The 16,155-nt window shown below is 35.5% G+C and overlaps 1 pseudogene; it reads left to right on the top strand.

The window, feature by feature from the left end:
* The first annotated feature begins 14,883 nt into the window (after window positions 1-14,883).
* LOC114127299 (uncharacterized) lies at window positions 14,884-15,640 on the top strand (annotated as a pseudogene).
* Window positions 15,641-16,155: the final 515 nt, after the last annotated feature.

The raw sequence follows: 16,155 nt of genomic DNA, 5'->3' as shown, positions 1-16,155 counted from the left end.
GAGCACACTATCTTTCACTGGTTATAAATTTAAAAATCCAGAGTATTTATAAGAAAAAAAATGGATTTGATTGAGCAGAAAGATAAATTAGATATTTTAAACGTTGATACGCAAATAATAAAAAAACGTCAAGACATAGACCGTTATTACCTGATACTATACGTGCAATTATAGTCGGTCCTAGTGGTTCAGGTAAAACAAATATAATGTATACTCTAATCACTCATGAAAATGGAATAAGATTTGAAAATATTTATTTATACTCAAAAACTTCTAATGAAGAAAAATATGTTTTATTAAAAAAAATAATAGATTGATAGCGACGTTAATTTCAGAAAGGAGATTAGTCAGGATTTAGTAACAAAGTATAATAATATATTCGAACTGATTCAATTTATTAAGTACTTCACAAACGGTTGCACGGAGGTACGCGGCGGCGAAGACGGTGTCGCCGGACCTTTGCAAAAACGAGACTGTGTATGACGGGCCGCCCGCGCGGTCCGTGCCGTACTGTGAGCACGAGGCGCAGTGTGACCAATCCAGGGCACACAGTGCCTCGACCCTTACAATAACATAGTGATAAAATAATAATAATAAAACTACTGGTGCTAACATTCGGCCTTTCCTGGCCTGTGGGATCGCCCTCGATCCCAAGCAACCGAAATAACAAACAGTTTTACGACAGTGTAACAAAATAACTTTAACATAGCAATTCTACAAAAAAAATAATTTATATATATTATATATGTATAAAAAAAAACGAACATTTTAAATAATTATACAACAGACTTAAAAACAACCTTTATCTTTAACAACCTCCCTCAAGATAAACCTATAACTCATCCAGCTGATAGTCCTTGAAACGAACAGGACGCCTCCTGACGCGACTGGGCCGGGTGATCCCCTCGACCTCCTGTCGGACATTGTCTGGTGGGTCCTCTTCAACCTCGACCTCGTGTCGGACATTGTCTGGTGGGTCATCTTCAATCTCGACCTCGAGTCGGACATTGTCTGGTGGGTCCTCTTCAACCTCACGAAGAATTTTCCAGGACTTTAGTTGTGCCACGTGGGCCGTCGTCGCATACACCTCGCGACCATCGGTGGCCAGTTCCGCCACTCTGTACGTGTCACCCGGCAACACTTCCACGACCTGCAAGGGTCGTTCCCGATATTTTGCTTGCAGCTTGGAGTTTTGGTCGGGCCGCGGTTGTCGCAACATCACAACGACCTCCCCTACGTCATATTTCACCCCTTGATGGTGACGCTTATCGTAAGAGGCCTTCATACGCGACTGACTTTGTGCGATCATGGATCGTGCACTATCTTGGAGCTCATGTGGGTCCGTCCAATCATCGCGCGTGCGGCTGTGATTGAACATGACGCCACCGTGATACCGTGGGCTGTACCCATGTAAGAGTTCGAAGGGTGACTTGCTACTTGATTTGTTCACCGCCGAGTTGAGGTGCCGTTCGATTTCCGTCAGATGAGTGTCCCAACGTTGTTGATCACCGGTCATCATGCTAAGGAGTGGTAAAATCGTTCTGTTTGCCCTTTCCACTTGCCCGTTAGCCTGCGGGTGCCGGGTGGAATTAAGGGAGTGGCTGATCCCTCGTTGTCGACAGAAATCTTCAAATGACCTACTGGTAAAACAAGTACCTCGATCGCTGATAATACGGCGTGGTACTCCACGTGTATCACAGAACTTAATTAAACGTCTTACGACACCAGCGGCATCAGTGGATCGGCTCGCGTACAGATGCGTATACTTTGTCATATTGTCAACCAAAACTAATATATATCGGTTGCCTGTTGAACTAGTTTCGAAGGGTCCTAGATGATCGACATGAACCACTTCAAACGGTCGTCTTCCTGCCGGAATAGGGTGGAGGAGTCCCGGTTTCTTGCCGGCTGGCCGTTTGTGGGTCAAACAATCTAAACACATTTGTATGTGTTGTCGGACGTATCGTTTCAACCCGGTGAACCAGAAGTCCTGGGTTATCTTCGCCACCGTGCGGTCCTGTGAGAAATGACCACTATAGTCATGGGCTCCGATAACTATCCCCTTTCTCATAGCTCTGGGGACGACAAGTAACGGACGATCTGCGTATCTTCGATATAAGATGCCGTCATGTACCTCGTACAGCTCGACGATACGTTTCTCATGATCGGTGAGTGTGCCGGATCGCGTGATCAACTCAATCAGCTCTTTAGAGGCGCTATCCGCCTGCTGCATGAAACGCACCCGGTCGGTCGCGGACATGGCAACGAACACGTTCAATCGTTCGACAAGTTCGGCGTCGACGGAGATATCAGGGACTCCAGTGGACGGTGGCTCCACTCGACTCAGCGCGTCCACATGAGCCATCCGCGTGCCTGGCCGGAATTTGATGTCAAAGTCGAATTGCTGCACAGTCTCGAACCAACGAGCTATCTGCGGGTTTACGGTCTTATGCAAATTTAGATATATCAGCGACTGGCAATCAGTGACCACAGTAAAGTGTAGTCCAAGTAGGTACGGGCGCAGCCGGTTTAAAGACCAAATTACTGCGAACAGTTCCAGGCGACTGCTATGATATCTTGACTCCGCGTCGGTGGTCTTTTTACTGACTGCATATACCATATGTAAATCTGTACTGGTTGAGCCCTGTAAAAGTATACCGGACAGTGCCACCGAGCTCGCATCAGTATGCACCTGAGTAACGGGCGCTTTTGGATCGAACATGCAAACTACCGGCTCCCGGCACAACAACTCTTTAAGCGCGTCAAAAGAATTCTGTTGTGATTCGGCCCAACAGAATAGCGCGTTTTTACCGGTGAGCGAAGTTAGTGGAGCGGCTAACTTGGCATAATTAACGATAAACCGCCGGAAGTAACCCGCCAAACCTAGGAATCTACGTACTTCATGGACGTCCCGCGGCGGCGGAAAACTTTTAATAACGCTCACCTTAGGACCGGGTCGAATCTCACCGCTCGATATCGTAAAACCGAGAAAATCCAGCTGACGGGCGCCAAAAGTACATTTGGCCGGCTTGAGTGTGAGTTTCGCTGAACGTAGGGATTCAAAAACAAGCCGCATCACATGGAGCATGTGTTCCCAGTCTTGAGACGGAATAATAATATCGTCCAGATATATATATATATCACCGGCGTCTTTTAACTCCTTAAACACAAGATTCATTGTCTTTTGAAACATGCCCGGCGCCCCTTTCAATCCAAAGGGCATACGTTCAAATTTCGCTGTAGTCTCCTCGGTGACAAAAGCAGTCTTTTCTTTCGCTTCGTCACTAAGTGGTATTTGTAAAAATCCGTTCGCGAGATCCAACGTGGAAAATAGTTTCCCCTCCGCGAGGTGACTGAGCAGTTCGTCAATCTCCGGCATTGGATACGGTTGGTCCACTGTCTGTTGATTTAAACGCCGGTAGTCAACACACAACCGCTTCTCGCCCGTACCCTTGTTTACCAGCAAAACCGGACTGGCGTACGGAGACGTGGAGTCCGAGATTATTCCGGCAGCTCTCCATTCATCCAGGATTTGAGTAATAATACGACGGTCGGACGGAGAGGTGCGGTAAGGCCGCTGGCGGACGGGCTCGCTCCCGGGCGCCTCCACGATGTCCATGTGGAGCACGTCAGTACAACCCAGCTCCGTCAAGGACTTGGCAAATACCTGCCGATACTCGTTCAGCAGCGTCAACAACTTTGTACGTTCGTCGAACGGGACGTTCACGTCTATTTTGACATCTTGCTCTACCAAAGGCGACGGTACGAGCTTCTCCACGTCCACTAACGCCGTATGTATATCGGAACACTCACTCGCGACGATCTCGGTAGTAACGGAGGGGCATATCGCGCCGATAGCCTCGATGACAAATTCGTTACCTCTCTTATAATAATTCACGTGTGGGAGGTCCAGCCACGTGCGACCCACTAATACATCGACTGGTATTGAATCATCGCTGACTACACAGACGGGGTGGTCCTCGGCGTGCGCTCCATCAATCGTGATGCTCGCGGTGGTCTCGCCAAGAGTTACCACACTCGGTTGATCCATAGCACCGACCGTGTACACTGGTCGAGTAGTCCGACACATCGTGACACCCGCGCGGTCGGCCAGACCGGCCCGCACCAACACATGCGACGAACCAGAGTCGATGAGGCAGGTGGTCTGGTGTTCGTTGAAGTATACAGTTTTAATAAAGGCATTAGTATTAGGTAACGTTTGTACCAGCTCGGCACACATAGTTTCTGCTGTTGTTGCGGACGTGCGGGGTACGACAGTACACTGGCCACGTGAATGAGAAGTGGACTTACATCCGGAGCACGGCTTCCGTGGTTTAGGGCAGTCTCTCGCTATGTGACCCGTACCACCACAATTATAACACCGAACCGTGGAAGACGGACCTCGGGGTGCCGTTGCAACAACTGGTGAACTCTGTTGAGAGTCTGACGACGCCGTACCTTTATCGGTGCCACGTCGATTATAATTAGTATTTTGGCCACCGACCCTACTCGGTTTTGCAACGGGTGCGGCTTTCGGTGGCGTCGGGAATTGCCTCCAGCGCATTTCATTCAAGCGCTCACATTCACGTAAATCGGCTAGCAGCTCAGAACTGGCCGTGTGCGTCCTACTCATAGCGTAAGTGGCGAGTTCCTGTGAGCGGATGCCCGCAATAATCTGTTCACGGACCTCGATGAAACTCAGACTTAAGGCCTGGCAGAGCTGTAGTTTGTCGTAGAAGTAGTCGGCGATGTGTTCATCCTCAGCTTGGCGACGTTCATTCATTATATTCCAACGGTCGGACATTCGCAGAGTCCGAACGAACGTAGCGCGGAACTTTTTCATAAACTCGGCCCAGTCGCGAAATCCTTCTGTCATAAACCAGCCTCGGGCGGCAGTCGTCAAATTCGATTTGACAAACTGGAGGCGGTATTGTACTGGCCAATTGTTAATAGTCGCAAGGGCGTCCACCGAACCCAGCCAATCCTCGGCAGCAATGCTTGTCTCATGCCCGGTGAAGATCGGCACCGAGCGATTAAGATCGGGCAGCAAGCGGAAGTCGGCACAACTCGGAACGTTTGGCGTTGTTGTGGAATTGGTGACCAGCGGGTTAGTCGGTGTAACATTCTGTTGCCCTTCCAAAATAGCCAAACGAGCTTGTAAATTGGCTGCTAATTCGACAAGTTCATTGTAGGTCGGGGCTTTGATAACGATTGGCGGCGTTTGTTGTGGTTCTGATTCTGTGTTAACCATATTCGAATATCACCCCAACAATAATAACAAACGTTATCAACACGGAACATGTGATAAACAAAACGGTTTGCAATCGCACTATCTCGGCTACAGCAGATAAACAACCGGAGCGGCGTACGCACTCGCACGAACGACGGACGGACGCACTCGCACTACACGAACGAAAACGGCGGCGGCGGAACGAGATAACGTCCGTACGTTACGTAATCGGGTTTTCCCGGAGTCGCACACAGTTAATACGACACGGCAAACCGAAACCTCGTGACAAAACGGATCACGATTGCGGGATTTCGTAGTCGTTGGCGCACTCGGAAAACGCGTGTTGTGGGCGTGCGGCGTATCCCACTTCTGAAATGATAGCGACGTTAATTTCAGAAAGGAGATTAGTCAGGATTTAGTAACAAAGTATAATAATATATTCGAACTGATTCAATTTATTAAGTACTTCACAAACGGTTGCACGGAGGTACGCGGCGGCGAAGACGGTGTCGCCGGACCTTTGCAAAAACGAGACTGTGTATGACGGGCCGCCCGCGCGGTCCGTGCCGTACTGTGGGCACGAGGCGCAGTGTGACCAATCCAGGGCACACAGTGCCTCGACCCTTACAATAACATAGTGATAAAATAATAATAATAAAACTACTGGTGCTAACAAGATGATATAAAAGGTGCTAACATTTTTATATTTTCAGACGCTGATAAAGTTGTAAAACCAAATTTAATTAAAAAGTATTCTATAATAATTTTCGATGATGTTTTATGTGGTCCCGCAGTCGATAATAAGAGAATATTTCGGAATGTGTAGACATTCAGGTGCTAGCTCTGTATTCCATTTAGCACAAACATATTCTAAAATTCCGAAACAACTGGTAAGAGATAATTCAAATTTCTTAATAATTCTAAAACAGGATGATACAAATTTAAAACATGTATTCAATGATCATTCATCAGCGGATATGGATTTCTCAGAATTTCGGAAAATTTCTCATTTCAATAATGAATAATCATAGTGATTACGGATTTATGGTTATTGATAAAATACGTGAAATGAATGAAGTTAGATACATATGTGGCTTTTATACTTTCATTAAAAAATAAAAATAAGTATATAAATATAGTTGTAATATAGACAAAATCTACATAGTATTATCTTTAGTTGAATGAAACAGGTATATTAAGTTCATTATTCTCAATAAATAAAGATAACATTTTGTTAAAAAATTTGATATTATCAAAAAAAAAATATCAAACGTAAAATAATGAACATAAAGCGTGGTGTTATAGATTCTGATAACAATTTTCGCGAAACATTTATACCTTTACTCAAACCATTGACTTCAATTCCAGAAAAAAACACTTCATTTATTTCTGACACTACTAAAAAAAAAGATACCTTGATCACTAGTGATGGAGATAGCAAAAACGAATCAAATTCATCGTTCGAAATTTTTTTAATTTCTAATCCTAAATTACAACGGTATGATAAATTGTATGGCATGCATTATGATTCGGTTAATAATCAACTTAAAATATCAGATATTCCTGTCACTTTTGATCATGGTAACTTACGCTTGCTTGATAATTACAACCCTTGGACTAAAGGACTTTGGTCTTTATTATATGATATTTATGATCTTTAGATATGGAATCATATTATAATATTCTAAAAACAAGTAAAGTTTATTTATAGGCAGTCGGGAAACCTAAAACCCCACGAACGTTGTAAAACCTCTATATGATCGAATGAAAATTGATGAAAAACAATTAATTGAGGAAGTATTGAAAATAAATAACACAAAATTTAAAACTCCTTCTCAATTAAAATTAAAAGAATTTGATAACTTTTTATCTAGCTCAGGCGCAAAACGAAGAAACATTATTAATAATACAACCATATCAAATGAACCATTTGATTTTTCTTCTTCAGTGATTAGTTCTAAATTTGAAGAACCCCCAACTGATCAGCTATTTAAATTTAGTTTATCACCGTCAGTTAATAAAGGATCTGGTTTATATAAAGATGTAATACCTCATAACAATTAGTGTATTATGATGATCCAAATGAATTATTTGTTAGATTAAATCTTTTAACATCGTCCCAAAATGCTGGTAATACTGGTGTAAATATTGAAATCATATCTATTATAGAAGATGTAACGAGACCATTTTTACTATCCGCACAATAGCGCGCATAATTCGGTGACCAGCGCGTACGGTGTACAAAATGAACAGTAATCTGATGTACGGGCGATGTCACCACGCACCGACGCGCCGCTAGTGGACCACACGGATACCAATTTCCGATGCGATGACCAAAGTATGTGCCAGGCGCTCACACTAGATAGCGTGAACGCCGTGCCATACTTTGGCTCGCATCGGACTCGCAAGATCAACAGATTAAAGTTAACATTTAGCAATAATCTGATGGTACAGGTACACTCAGCATCACCTTAGCTATGTACTATCATAACTACAGCGTGCTCTGCGAGAACTGTACCATCAGATACCACAGAAAACCACAAGCATCATCGGCGCATTCTATAACCCAGAGGGTGTCAGACTCGTCTGCAAATATACCCGAATAACACCGAAAGACGACACAGTTTCCGTTCCGATTCACTCTACCGGCGACAAACGGTCTACCTGGAACCATCTACGAATGGTTCAAACAGGTGACTGGTCCCGGTAAAGTGAATTTCGACGCTCACGATTCGCCTCTCGACCGCCGTTTCGTTCTTTTACTCACTCCTCTGTTTTAGGAACCAAAACTATTTTGGTTCAGACTAAAGCAGACGAGTGAGCCCACAGTATTCGCCGGTACAGCCGCCGTCCGCCGTCCGCCGCCCGTAGTACGATACGCCGCGAGACTGCCACAACCGCTATCCACCGCCGTCCGTGTGATACGACACAAGACTGCCACGGCCGCCGTCAGACCGCCGAACATATTAAGGAAAATTGTAGGAAACCACCGCAGAGTTCGCCAATCCAACACACTTACTACGGCATTGTGAGTCAACTCAGTAAAGAATATTAAAACATTAAAAACTTCATCCTTGTTATATGTTTTTTTATATGTCAAATCATATTTTTATGGCATACGTTAATAAAAAGAAAATAATGTATTACTTAATAAATTTAATTGTAATAAAGAGAATAACAATTTTATGAACAATAATTCAAGAAAAACGGTGTTAATCATTTATTGTTACAAAGAATTACGTGAAAGGAATATTATAGTTTAATGTCTGCATTAGAGGGTTTAGCTAAGGAGCTACATCGACCTGCAAGAAAAGTATTCCCAAGATGTAGTATAATAACACGATTTAAAGATGACCTTTCAACCTTTGGCTAGCTGATTTAATGGATATGCAATCTCATTCTAAACTAAATCTTTGTTTTAAGTATATTTTAGTTGTTATAGATACATACACGAAATATGTATGGGTAGAATCATTGAAAAATAAAACAGGAAAATAATGTACAAAAGGTATGTTTAATATATTAAAACAAGCTAATCCAAAATTATAAGAAACAGATAATGGTACAGAATTTTATAATAATCAATTTCAACAGTTAATGAAAAAAAATAAAATTAGACATTATAATACGTTTATCGTTATCAAGTGTTCAATTGGAGAACGTGTTACACAAACTCTAAAACATAATATATACAAACATTTTACTGCAATAGGTACATGGAATTGGTATAACAGGATATCAAAAATTATTTATAATTTTAATCATACAAAACATAGATCAATTAAATGTACAACATATGAAGCTAGAATAAATACAAATTAAATAAAATCAAATATACAAGCAAATAAAACATTATACAGGGTGATTTTTTTATCAAACAACACTCATTATTTCCAAAAGTATTCATGTTTTTGAAAATATCTTTTTACATAGTTTTTAATTGTTAAAAAAACAACGTTTTTATAAAAAAATATATTTTTAATATTTTTTATCCTTATAATTTTTTAAGTTTTTTACTGTTTTGAATGACAACATAGATTTTTAATTTCATATTCCAAAGCAGAATAATTTTCTGAGTAATTCGATACATAAAAATCGAATTTTGGGTGAGTAGTTTATGAGTTATACTTAAACTACTCACCCTTAATTTGATTTTTATGTATCGAATTATTCTACTTTGGAATATGAAATTAAAAATCTATGTTGTCAATCAAAATAGTAAAAAACTTAAAAAATTATAAGGATAAAAAATATTTAAAAATATAATTTTTTTATAAAAGCGTTGTTTTTTTTTAACGATTAGAAACTATGTAAAAAAATATTTTCAAAAAAATGAATACTTTTGGAAATAATGAGTGTTGTTTGATAAAAAAAATCACCCTGTATAACTCTTCAAATTATCAAGATTTTAATTCATTTAATTGTGGTCATTTATGTCTTGATTTCTTACAATGTATGAATCAATCACAATAAGTTAACTGGGAATGAGACCATGTTATCTTCAAATTATTTCCCACCCCTAAACGTTTATGATGACTCTGAGATAGCTTTGTTATGTTTACAAAAGTTCAATTTATTTCCAAATATAAATTCATCTAATAACAAATTTGCGATACGAGTAATAAATAATAATGATAATGGTGAAAATATATATTTTATTACACTAAAAACGGGGTGTTATGAAATTAAAAATATTAATCGTGAAGTTATGAAACAAGTAAAATCCTATAATGAAGAATATGATACAAATTTAATAGTTTATATTTCAGTTAATCCTAATGATTTTAGATCGTACATAAAACGAAATGGTAAAATTATGTTTAAGATAATTAATGCAATAGCGCCTTTATTAGGGTTTGAAAAACGAAGCTATGAACCAAAGTATGCAATCCATCGATCAGAAAAAGCTGTACATTTAAACACGATAAATTCTATAAAAGTGATGTCCCTATGTGCATAAAGGTGATTTTAACATCTCAGAGATTGTATTTTTATGTCTCAAATGTGACATCACATAATTACTACTATGTGATTTCCAATAGATGTTAAAAAAAAATATGTTAATTATTATATTCTCCGAGATGTCACAAAGTGATTTCTATGCGATATAAATTATTTTATAATTGTAATAACATATAGAAATAAATATTCGACTACTATGAGTATTATTGTATGCGAAGTCGTATCGATTACTCATTTATAGCAATAATGCATTTATTCGAATGCAATATCTCACAGATAACTTAATATTTCATCGATGTGATATAGGTGTTTTCCCAGTTCGCCGATACTCTGTAGGTATATAAATATTTTTTTTCATATATTATATGGACATACAAGCTTTATAAAATAAACTTGGGTTTTCGCTAGAAAATCCGGTTGTTGGTGAACTGGGAAGAAACAATGAGATAATCGCATCATAATCTAAAAATAAAAAAAATAAAAGCCACAATTGATTAGTCGTCAGAAAGCTCGTTGGGATAACCATCGAGAAATCACAAAACTTAATTTAAACGCAGACTAACAGTAAACCCGATACTACGCCAGTGTTATTAGCTCGGTCCGTCTAAATCGTTTAAAATAATATTGTGTATGATCATCTGTTCGTTTAATTTTATAAATATTTTCCACAAGCTTGGTTATAAGTGTAATACAGTTTTATATCTGCGTCTTCTGTTATATTCACTACCAACTACCAAGTTTTCATTTTGTTGTGCAAGTGACAAATAAGATGGACAACTCCTATTCTAAACAGGTAATTTTGTTTTATAATACTATAACTATAAGTACCTATTTATATATGTTAAAACTTGCAACTTGTAGGCAATTTTACTTTTTCATTGGTAACCTATTATATACTTAATTGAACTTGATACTAAAAAAAAATTCTTTAAATTTATTCTAAATGTTAAACTATTGTAGCTGTGACTATATAGTATATGAAAATATTTGGTGAAATTCCGATGAAAAAAAAATATTACTTTAAGAGATATTAAGAAATATAGAATTGTAAATTGTAATATGCCTATTTTGTATATGTAAAAGTTCCTCGCTTCACACAATAACGATTTACCAAACTAAACATTTTACATAAATATATTTAGGACTATGAAAAAAAAAATTCTGAATTACTATTTTAAGTTATTAATATAATTGTGTAAATCAAACTACTTTTATACGTAAAACATAGGCGGCTGCTCAGTCGTCGGCTCTATGATGTCACACCGCTATTCATCAACTCATTATATCGCTGAATAATCATTTATTTTGTTGAATCCCAATTAATATGCCTCTACAATAATTCCCTACAAAAAAAATGTTATTTTACAGTGGGTTGTTGGTTACTTTGCCAATGAAAATAAATATTCTGTTGTCCCGGTAAAATGGATTATTTTTTGTGGGAACGTGTGTTTTTGTAAATGGCCTAACAAAGGAAATGTTACTTCATTGATATTTAAATTATGTGAACCAGAAAATGATTGGCCAACATACTCAATTTCAATTGTATCAGAATATTTCGGTAAGTACATTTAGTATACCTACCTATTTTGTTATAATAAATTTGATATTGTGTTTTTCTTATTATTTTACCTAATTTCTAGTTTTTTAAGAATTCAATTTTGAATCATATATTTTTTATGTATTTTAGATGATTATACTGATGCTATTTCAAAAGAAAGAGAACTGTTTGCTTCAGCATCAGAATCAGAAAAAACTCCCCACAGAACATCAATAACAAAAAAAAAACGAAAAATAGTGATTGACAAGAACATTGATAGTGATGGTATGTTTTTCTATTTATTAAAGAGCAAAAATTTTATATTTCATTAGTAATCTATAGTTAAATACAATTTTTACATTTAAATTAATTAATTATTTTTGTTTAATTAATATACCTATATTGATAATATTTTATAATGTGTTAAACTACATAGATATATTTTTTTTATATTTTATAGAATCTGATGATTGTCTACCATTAACTCCATTTAAGATATCTAAAACAAACAGCAATATAATTTCTTGTAAGTTTTTATTAAAAATTACAATAATTTATGACAATTGTTAATAGTGGATTCATAAAATAAATTAATTTGTTTAGGTTCTTTAAATACAGCAGCTAGACAATATAATACAGTACAAGAACCTAGTCCTGGAAATTCTACTTCTAATCTTATGTCACTTGGTATGTTATCATAAAAGTTTTTACATGCCATTATATTATAATACACTTTATGGCCATGGTTATAATAAATAAATGATGATTTTGTTAAATACTTTTAATGTCACAAATTATTAATATGTTTTTAACATCATTATCATGATAAACAATAAGTTATAAACGTTTACAAAATTACCGTTAGTATATAAGTGATAAATGAATGAATATTTTTTTTAGGTAATTTAAATCAGATTAGCCAGTATGATAATACTTCATTTACTAATTCTACAACAACTTATACTACACTTTTGCCACCTGGTAAATATTTATAGTTGATTGTAGTTATAATTTTAAAGATTGAATAAATAAAATTGTATTTTTTTTTTTTTTTTGTTTTTCTAGAAGTGAACAATATTGATATTAGTTCAGACAACACTAATGAAAATAACACAAATAAGAAATTGCTTGAACTACAAATGCTAACTTTAGAAATACTCAAACGAATTGATGCAAAATTGGAGTTATTAGAAATGAAAATGCATAGTGGTAAGCCCCCAAACAATTTATATGATGAGGCGTTTCTTTCTTTATTTCCATTCAAAACAATTGAATCTATTAATAATGCGGAAGAAAGATTAAAGGCGGAGGAAAAATTTGAGCGTCAATTGGTAACATTTTTATCAATTTAATACATTTTATGTTTTCCATATTTATTATCTTAAAGGTATACTAGTATTATACATTGTCGATATTCTGTTTATTTCAGAGTTATTATATAAATCAAGTAGGTGGAACGTGTGTCAAAAATTTTGTAAAAAGGGTATTCACCAAGCTATTTACAAACGAACTCGCTACAAAATTTTCATGGACGGGTTTTCGACAAAATCAAGCATTACAAAATTTAAAAATTGTGAATATTATAAAAGGTAATTTAATAAAATTAATATTTTTATTTTTAAAAGATGCATCATTTTAATTATTTTATGTTTCATGTGACTTTTAGATACAGCAATCAACACATTTCAGACAAAAGAATCTGATTTTGAAAACCATGTCAAAGACTGGTTTCGCCATGCTTTACAGAGATTAAAAAGAGAAGAAGAAAAAATTAAAGTCTAATTAAAAACTATATATTTTCTTTTATTTTTATGTATAGAATTATTATTACATTATTATGATATACCTTAGATTTAACTATTTTATTTGTTACATCAGTACAAAGGTTTTTAACCTGCTTATTTATATTTGTCTAATTTTTAAAAAATTTTTAATGTTTTTATTTAGTATAATATTTGATTGAATTATTATTTAACTATTGATAATTATAATATACATTTTAAAACCTTAAAGGTGAAAGAAATAAAATCAAATATTTTCAAAAATGTGATAAAATAAAACATTTTCATTATTTTGCTTTTAAGTTTAAACCCTACTAGTATTATTCAACTATCAAAACTTATCAAAACTTAATAACCATAATTATTTTAGTATATTTTAATTTTATCTAAACTGTTAAAGCTGTTGGTTCGTTTTCTCAAATAATAGTAAAAAACAACTTTTTTTATTATGTTTTTATTTAACTTCTTTAGATCCGTAAGAGAAAAAATAATGAATCATTATCAAGAAGACATTTTTTGCGTCGTACACAGAACAATGTCTCTAACCACGTAACTATGCTTTTGCAAAATACCAATCAGAAAGAAAATCATAATTTATTCTGTTATCAAAATCCAGAAGATGTTTCCGAGGTTGTAGATGTACCAGTGTCAACAATATCATCAGTTATTCTACCAACAAATTTATATAACTGTACAGAACCACAGATTAATCTGTATTCTGTAACTGGATCTGAAACATTTATAACTGACAATAATCAATGCAATATAAACATGAATTACAATGATAATATTGATACTAATGATACTGACTAATATTCTTAAACTACAAAAATGGGTAGCTAAATTCCATGTTTCACACAACTGTTTGAATTCTCTTCTAACAATTTTGAGGTCTGAAAATCTGAATCTTCCAAAAGATGCCAGGACATTATTGAAAACACCAAAAGCTAATTTCCATACTATTATCAGTGTACCCCCCGGAGATTACATTCATATTGGTATTGAATTTATGTTATGTAAAATTTTATCAAAGCATATTGACTGTTTAGATAGTAATATTGTACTAGAGCTAGGAATTAATGTTGACGGTGTCCCACTATCAGCCAGCTCTAAGTCAAGCTTTTGGCCTATTCTCATATCCATTGTGAACATATTTCATTTATCAAAATATGTTCTTCCAGTTGGGCTATATCATGGAAAATTTAAGAAACCTTATTCAAGCTTTGATCTTATGAACTATTTTATAACTGAAATTAAAGAAATTCTTTTAAACGGAATATCTGTTAATAATAAAGTTTTTAAATTTAAAATTACTCAGATAGTATGTGATGCACCAGCCAAAGCATTTGTGCTTAATGTGAAAGGCCATAATGCATATCATGGTTGCAATTCTTGTATAGTGGAAGGTAGTTTTATTAATAATCGAATGGCATACTTAGATATGAATGCCAGTTTGAGAACAGATCAATCGTTTCGTACTAAACAAGATGAATTTTATCACAAAGACTCTAGTCCATTAGAAGATTTACCAATTGATATTACTAAAACAGTTGTTATAGAATATATGCATAACATATGCTTAGGGGTCACAAAAAGATTAATAACGTTTTGGACAAAAGGGAAAAAACCTGTTAGATTGTTAAAGCCTGAAGAGGTTTAGTTACCTAACCTTTAGATAGTTTAAAACCTTTAATGCCTTCAGAATTTAATCGACTACCCAGGTCTTTAGATGAAGTTGAATTCTGGAAGGCAACAGAATTTAGGACTTTTGTTCTGTATATTGGGCCAGTTGTTCTTAGAGGTCGATTAAAACAATCCTTTTACAACCATTTCATGCTGTTACATTGTGCCATCAGGCTTCTTATATGTCCTGAAACATGTCATACTCATAATTCTATAGCTAAAACTTTATTAAATAAATTTGTTCATGATTATTCTTATTTATATGGTGAAGAATATGTGGGTTATAATGTTCATAATCTAATACATGTGGCTGATTTTGTTTTAATCCATGGTGCCTTAGATACATTTAGTGCATTTAAATATGAAAATTATTTGCAGTTTATTAAAAAGAGTTGTAAAAATTCCAGGTACCCCCTCCAAGATACTTACAACCGTATAATAGAACAAGTAAATATCCAAGCACATTGTAATCCTTTAAACTATCCAATACTGAAAAATGAAATTAATTCTGATGACTCTATTGATAAAAATTTATATGAAAAAGTAATTCTTAAAAATTTTGTTGTAAGTTCAAAAAGTATTAGAGACAAATATTTTATTTTAAAAAACAATGAAATAGTAGAGGTCAAAAAAATTATTAAACATTCAAATGGGCAAATACAGCTTATCGTATCTCCATTAAATTATTGTAATATGTATCAAGAACCCATTTCATCTTGCTTAATTAAATCATTTTATATTAACAACAATAATCATAATTTTTCAAAATTAATTGACTTGGACTGTTTAAAAAATAAATGTTTATATATAACGACAGGTAGCAAATCCATTGCTATAGCTCTACTTCATGAAGTATAAAAAATATATACCTTTACCTTATTTCTATAATATAAGTAACAATATGTAGGTACCTACCTAACCTAACTTACTATTCTTATAGTATAAGCTCGTATGTTGTATAT

Source organism: Aphis gossypii, unplaced genomic scaffold, assembly GCF_020184175.1.
Source record: "Aphis gossypii isolate Hap1 unplaced genomic scaffold, ASM2018417v2 Contig00664, whole genome shotgun sequence".
NCBI classification, from domain to species: domain Eukaryota; kingdom Metazoa; phylum Arthropoda; class Insecta; order Hemiptera; family Aphididae; genus Aphis; species Aphis gossypii.
The sequence above is the reverse complement of the archived record's forward strand: the minus strand, read 5'-3'. Positions and strand labels throughout refer to the sequence as shown.